This window comes from Babylonia areolata, chromosome 22 (assembly GCF_041734735.1).
Source record: "Babylonia areolata isolate BAREFJ2019XMU chromosome 22, ASM4173473v1, whole genome shotgun sequence".
Taxonomy (NCBI): Eukaryota; Metazoa; Mollusca; class Gastropoda; order Neogastropoda; family Buccinidae; genus Babylonia; species Babylonia areolata.
In genome coordinates, this window is record NC_134897.1 from 3,263,665 (window position 1) to 3,271,164 (window position 7,500).

Here is a 7,500-nt window from a genome sequence, read left to right on the forward strand (position 1 = left end):
AGAGAGAGAGAGAGAGAGCGACGTTAGCTCTGCCAGTACAATTTCTATTTCATTTCACAATAACTTTGTTTTTTTCTTGCCCTATCCTGTTTAGCTTTTCATGAAGAGCTACGGGATTTGGAGACGTTTATTGTTGTTGTTGTTGTTGTCGTTGTCGTCGTCGTTGCTGTTGTTGTTGTTGTCGTTGTCGTCGTTGTTGTTGTTGTTGTCGTTGTCGTCGTTGTTGTTGTTGTTGTCGTTGTCGTTGTTGTTGTTGTTGTCGTCGTTGTTGCTGTTGCTGTTGTCGTCGTCGTTATTGTTGCTGTTGCTGTTGTTGTCGTCGTCGTCGTTTTTGTTGTTGTTGGCGTTGTCGTCGTTGTTGTTGCTGTTGTCGTCGTTGTTGCTGTTGTTGTCGTTGTCGTCGTCGTTGTTGCTGTTGTTGTCGTTGTCGTCGTTGTCGTCGTTGTTGTTGTTGTCGTTGTCGTCGTTGTCGTCGTTGTTGTTGTTGTTGTTGTCGTTGTCGTCGTCGTTGTTGCTGTTGTTGTTGTTGTCGTCGTCGTCGTTGTTGCTGTTGTTGTCGTTGTCGTCGTTGTTGTTGTTGTTGTTGTCGTTGTCGTCGTTGTTGTTGCTGTTGCTGTTGTTGTCGTCGTTGTTGCTGTTGTTGTCGTTGTCGTCGTTGTTGTTGTTGTCGTCCTTGTTGTTGCTGTTGCTGTTGTCGTCGTCGTCGTTGTTGTTGCTGTTGCTGTTGTCGTCGTTGTCGTCGTTGTTGCTGTTGTTGTCGTCGTTGTTGTCGTTGTTGCTGTCGTCGTCGTCGTCGTTGTCGTCATTGTTGTTGTTGTTGTTGTCGTTATCGTCCTTGTTGTTGCTGTTGCTGTTGTCGTCGTCGTTGTTGTTGTTGTTGTCGTTGTCGTCGTTGTTGTTGTTGTTGCTGTTGTCGTCGCCGTCGTCGTCCTTGTTGTTGTTGTTGTTGTCGTTGTCGTCGTTGTTGTTGCTGTCGTTGTCGTCGTCGTTGTTGCTGTTGCTGTTGTCGTCGTTGTTGCTGTTGTTGTCGTCGTTGTTGTTGTTGCTATGGGTGTAGTTGTTGCTCATGCTGCTGTTGTTGTTCTTCTTCTTCTTCCACTTAACGACCACCATCAGTGTACTGATGACAATTGTCATGGTGTGGGAAGTTGGTGTTGGGCCCAATTTAGCTGGGCTACCCAGTGATGTTGTGTTAACTGGTAGGGGAGGTGGGGCACTGTCCACTGTTGCTCGTGTTGTTGCTCTTATCAATTGCTCAGTGATGCTATCGTCGTCGTCTTGTAGTTGTTGTTGCTGCTGTTATTGTTGTCGTTGCTGCTGCCTTAGGTGTTGTTGTTTATTACTGTTGTATTTGTATTTGTATTTCTTTTTATCACAACAGATTTCTCTGTGTGAAATTCGGGTTGCTCTCCCCAGGGAGAGCGCGTCGCTACACTACAGCGCCACCCATTTTTTTGTATTTTTTCCTGCGTGCAGTTTTTTTTATTTGTTTTTCCTATCGAAGTGGATTTTCCACAGAATTTTGCCAGGAACAACCCTTTTGTTGCCGTGGGTTCTTTTACGTGCGGTAAGTGCATGTTGCACACGGGACCTCGGTTTATCGTCTCATCCGAATGCGGTTAATCAGACGGACAACGGTGATAATATAAAGTTCAAAACCAACACACCGCTGATTACAACACTCCCCTCTCAAACCGCCACACACCGCACCAACCGAGTCAACAGTGCAAGGGACATAACCTTGTCATTGGCAGCCAGCTTGGTTGAGGAGGAGTTACAAAACTTGCACAAAAATCTGGTCACAGAGGCGTGTTGTACTGTGTTGTGTTGTGTTGTGCTGTGTTGTGTTGTGTTGTGCTGTGTTGTGCTGTGTTGTGCTGTTTTGTGTTGTGTTGTGTTGTGCTGTGTTGTATTGTGTTGTACTGTGTTGTGTTGTGCTGTGTTGTGTTGTGTTATGTTGTACTGTGTTGTGTTGTACTGTGTTGTACTGTGTTGTGTTGTGTTGTGTTGTGTTGTGTTGTGCTGTGTTGTGTTGTGCTGTGTTGTACTGTGTTGTACTGTGCTGTGTTGTGTTGTGCTGTGTTGTGTTGTGTTGTACTGTGTTGTGTTGTGTTGTGTTGTGTTGTGTTGTGTTGTGTTGTGTTGTACTGTGTTGTGTTGTGCTGTGTTGTGTTGTGCTGTGTTGTGTTGTGTTGTGTTGTGCTGTGTTGTGTTGTGTTGTGCTGTGTTGTGCTGTGTTGTGTTGTGCTATGTTGTACTGTGTTGTACTGTGCTGTGTTGTGTTGTGTTGTGTTGTACTGTGTTGTGTTGTACTGTGTTGTACTGTGTTGTGTTGTGTTGTGTTGTGTTGTGTTGTGCTGTGTTGTGTTGTGCTGTGTTGTACTGTGTTGTACTGTGCTGTGTTGTGTTGTGTTGTGTTGTGTTGTACTGTGTTGTGTTGTACTGTGTTGTACTGTGTTGTGTTGTGTTGTGTTGTGCTGTGTTGTGTTGTGCTGTGTTGTGCTGTGTTGTGTTGTACTGTGTTGTGTTGTGCTGTGTTGTGTTGTGCTGTGTTGTGCTGTGTTGTGTTGTGTTGTGTTGTGTTGTGTTGTGTTGTGTTGTGCTGTGTTGTGTTGTGTTGTACTGTGTTGTGTTGTACTGTGTTGTACTGTGTTGTGTTGTGCTGTGTTGTGTTGTGCTGTGTTGTGTTGTGCTGTGTTGTGTTGTGTTGTACTGTGTTGTGCTGTGTTGTGCTGTGTTGTGTTGTACTGTGTTGTGTTGTGCTGTGTTGTGTTGTGCTCTGTTGTACTGTGTTGTGTTGTGTTGTGTTGTACTGTGTTGTGTTGTACTGTGTTGTACTGTGTTGTGTTGTGCTGTGTTGTGTTGTGCTGTGTTGTACTGTGTTGTGTTGTGTTGTGTTGTACTGTGTTGTGTTGTGCTGTGTTGTGTTGTGTTGTGTTGTGCTGTGTTGTGTTGTACTGTGTTGTGCTGTGTTGTGTTGTGCTGTGTTGTGTTGTGCTGTGTTGTACTGTGTTGTGTTGTGTTGTGTTGTACTGTGTTGTGTTGTACTGTGTTGTGCTGTGTTGTGTTGTGCTGTGTTGTGTTGTGCTGTGTTGTGCTGTGTTGTGTTGTGCTGTGTTGTGTTGTGCTGTGTTGTGTTGTGTTGTGTTGTACTGTGTTGTGTTGTGTTGTGTTGTACTGTGTTGTGCTGTGTTGTGTTGTGCTGTGTTGTACTGTGTTGTGTTGTGTTGTGTTGTACTGTGTTGTGTTGTACTGTGTTGTGTTGTGTTGTGTTGTACTGTGTTGTACTGTGTTGTGTTGTGTTGTGTTGTGTTGTGTTGTGTTGTGTTGTACTGTGTTGTGTTGTGTTGTGTTGTGCTGTGTTGTGTTGTGTTGTGCTGTGTTGTGTTGTGTTGTGTTGTGTTGTGTTGTGTTGTGTTGTGTTGTGTTGTGTTGTGTTGTGTTGTGCTGTGTTGTGTTGTACTGTGTTGTGTTGTGTTGTACTGTGTTGTGTTGTGTTGTGTTGTGTTGTGTTGTGTTGTGTTGTGTTGTGCTGTGTTGTGTTGTACTGTGTTGTGTTGTGTTGTACTGTGTTGTGTTGTGCTGTGTTGTGTTGTGTTGTGTTGTACTGTGTTGTGTTGTGTTGTGCTGTGTTGTGTTGTGTTGTACTGTGTTGTGTTGTGTTGTGTTGTGTTGTACTGTGTTGTGTTGTACTGTGTTGTGTTGTGTTGTGTTGTGTTGTGCTGTGTTGTACTGTGTTGTGTTGTGTTGTGTTGTGTTGTGCTGTGTTGTGTTGTGTTGTGTTGTGTTGTGTTGTGCTGTGTTGTGTTGTGTTGTACTGTGTTGTGTTGTACTGTGTTGTACTGTGTTGTGTTGTACTGTGTTGTGTTGTACTGTGTTGTACTGTGTTGTGTTGTGTTGTGTTGTACTGTGTTGTGTTGTACTGTGTTGTACTGTGTTGTGTTGTGCTGTGTTGTGTTGTACTGTGTTGTACTGTGTTGTGTTGTGTTGTGTTGTACTGTGTTGTGTTGTGCTGTGTTGTGTTGTGTTGTGTTGTGTTGTGTTGTGTTGTGTTGTACTGTGTTGTGCTGTGTTGTGTTGTGTTGTGTTGTGTTGTGCTGTGTTGTGCTGTGTTGTGTTGTGCTGTGTTGTGTTGTGCTGTGTTGTGTTGTGTTGTGCTGTGTTGTGCTGTGTTGTGTTGTGCTATGTTGTACTGTGTTGTACTGTGCTGTGTTGTGTTGTGCTGTGTTGTGTTGTGTTGTACTGTGTTGTGTTGTGTTGTGTTGTGCTGTGTTGTGTTGTGTTGTACTGTGTTGTGTTGTACTGTGTTGTGTTGTGTTGTGTTGTGTTGTGTTGTACTGTGTTGTGTTGTGTTGTGCTGTGTTGTGTTGTACTGTGTTGTGTTGTGTTGTGTTGTGTTGTGTTGTGTTGTGTTGTGTTGTGCTGTGTTGTGTTGTACTGTGTTGTGTTGTGTTGTGTTGTGTTGTGTTGTACTGTGTTGTGTTGTGTTGTACTGTGTTGTGTTGTGTTGTGTTGTGTTGTGTTGTGTTGTGCTGTGTTGTGTTGTGTTGTGCTGTGTTGTATTGTGTTGTGTTGTGTTGTGCTGTGTTGTGTTGTACTGTGTTGTGTTGTGTTGTGTTGTACTGTGTTGTGTTGTACTGTGTTGTGTTGTGTTGTATTGTGTTGTGTTGTACTGTGTTGTGTTGTGTTGTGCTGTGTTGTGCTGTGTTGTGTTGTGTTGTACTGTGTTGTGTTGTACTGTGTTGTACTGTGTTGTGTTGTACTGTGTTGTGTTGTACTGTGTTGTACTGTGTTGTGTTGTGCTGTGTTGTGTTGTGCTGTGTTGTGTTGTGCTGTGTTGTACTGTGTTGTGTTGTGCTGTGTTGTGTTGTGCTGTGTTGTACTGTGTTGTGTTGTGTTGTGTTGTACTGTGTTGTGTTGTACTGTGTTGTACTGTGTTGTGTTGTGCTGTGTTGTGTTGTGCTGTGTTGTACTGTGTTGTGTTGTGTTGTGTTGTACTGTGTTGTGTTGTGCTGTGTTGTGTTGTGTTGTGTTGTGTTGTGTTGTGTTGTGTTGTACTGTGTTGTGCTGTGTTGTGTTGTGCTGTGTTGTGTTGTGCTGTGTTGTGCTGTGTTGTGTTGTGCTGTGTTGTGTTGTGCTGTGTTGTGTTGTGTTGTGTTGTACTGTGTTGTGTTGTGTTGTGTTGTACTGTGTTGTGCTGTGTTGTGTTGTGCTGTGTTGTACTGTGTTGTGTTGTGTTGTGTTGTACTGTGTTGTGTTGTGTTGTGTTGTGTTGTGTTGTGTTGTGTTGTGTTGTGTTGTACTGTGTTGTGTTGTGTTGTACTGTGTTGTGTTGTGTTGTGTTGTGTTGTACTGTGTTGTGTTGTACTGTGTTGTACTGTGTTGTACTGTGTTGTGTTGTGTTGTGTTGTGTTGTGTTGTACTGTGTTGTGTTGTGTTGTGTTGTGCTGTGTTGTGTTGTGTTGTGCTGTGTTGTGTTGTGTTGTGTTGTGTTGTGTTGTGTTGTGTTGTGTTGTACTGTGTTGTGTTGTGTTGTGCTGTGTTGTGTTGTACTGTGTTGTGTTGTGTTGTACTGTGTTGTGTTGTGTTGTGTTGTGTTGTGTTGTACTGTGTTGTGTTGTGTTGTACTGTGTTGTGTTGTGTTGTGTTGTGTTGTGTTGTGCTGTGTTGTGTTGTACTGTGTTGTGTTGTGTTGTACAGTGTTGTGTTGTGTTGTGTTGTACTGTGCTGTGTTGTGCTGTGTTGTGTTGTGCTATGTTGTACTGTGTTGTACTGTGCTGTGTTGTGTTGTGCTGTGTTGTGTTGTGTTGTACTGTGTTGTGTTGTGTTGTGTTGTGTTGTGTTGTACTGTGTTGTGTTCTACTGTGTTGTGTTGTGTTGTGTTGTGTTGTGCTGTGTTGTACTGTGTTGTGTTGTGTTGTGTTGTGCTGTGTTGTGTTGTGTTGTGTTGTGTTGTGTTGTGCTGTGTTGTGTTGTGTTGTACTGTGTTGTGTTGTACTGTGTTGTACTGTGTTGTGTTGTACTGTGTTGTGTTGTACTGTGTTGTACTGTGTTGTGTTGTGCTGTGTTGTGTTGTGCTGTGTTGTGTTGTGCTGTGTTGTACTGTGTTGTGTTGTGCTGTGTTGTGTTGTGCTGTGTTGTGTTGTGTTGTACTGTGTTGTGTTGTGTTGTACTGTGTTGTGTTGTGCTGTGTTGTGTTGTGTTGTGTTGTGTTGTGTTGTGTTGTACTGTGTTGTGCTGTGTTGTGTTGTGCTGTGTTGTGTTGTGCTGTGTTGTGCTGTGTTGTGTTGTGTTGTGTTGTGTTGTGTTGTACTGTGTTGTGCTGTGTTGTGTTGTGCTGTGCTGTGTTGTACTGTGTTGTGTTGTGTTGTGTTGTACTGTGTTGTGTTGTACTGTGTTGTGTTGTGTTGTGTTGTACTGTGTTGTACTGTGTTGTGTTGTGTTGTGTTGTGTTGTGTTGTGTTGTGTTGTACAGTGTTGTGTTGTGTTGTGTTGTGCTGTGTTGTGTTGTGTTGTACTGTGTTGTGTTGTACTGTGTTGTGTTGTGTTGTGTTGTGTTGTACTGTGTTGTGTTGTGTTGTGCTGTGTTGTGTTGTACTGTGTTGTGTTGTGTTGTGTTGTGTTGTGTTGTGTTGTGCTGTGTTGTGTTGTACTGTGTTGTGTTGTGTTGTGTTGTGTTGTGTTGTACAGTGTTGTGTTGTGTTGTGTTGTGTTGTACAGTGTTGTGTTGTGTTGTACTGTGTTGTGTTGTGTTGTGTTGTGTTGTGTTGTGTTGTGCTGTGTTGTGTTGTGTTGTGCTGTGTTGTATTGTGTTGTGTTGTGTTGTGCTGTGTTGTATTGTACTGTGTTGTGTTGTGTTGTGTTGTACTGTGTTGTGTTGTACTGTGTTGTGTTGTGTTGTATTGTGTTGTGTTGTACTGTGTTGTGTTGTGTTGTGCTGTGTTGTATTGTGTTGTGCTGTGTTGTGCTGTGTTGTGTTGTGTTGTGCTGTGTTGTATTGTACTGTGTTGTGCTGTGCTGTGTTGTATTGTGTTGTGCTGTGTTGTGCTGTGTTGTGTTGTGTTGTGCTGTGTTGTATTGTACTGTGTTGTGCTGTGCTGTGTTGTATTGTGTTGTGCTGTGTTGTGTTGTGTTGTGTTGTGTTGTGCTGTGTTGTATTGTACTGTGTTGTGCTGTGCTGTGTTGTGTTGTGTTGTACTGTGTTGTGTCGTGTTATACTGTGTTGTGCTGTGTTGTGTTGTACTGTGTTGTGTTGTGTTGTACTGTGTTGTGTTGTGTTGTGTTGTACTGTGTTGTGCTGTGTTGTGTTGTGTTGTGTTGTACTGTACTGTGCTGTGTTGTGTTGTGTTGTGCTGTGTTGTGTTGTGTTGTGTTGTACTGTGTTGTGTTGTGTTGTACTGTGTTGTGTTGTACTGTGTTGTGTTGTGTTGTGTTGTGTTGTACTGTGTTGTGTTGTGTTGTGTTGTGTTGTGTTGTGTTGTACTGTGTTGTGTTGTGTTG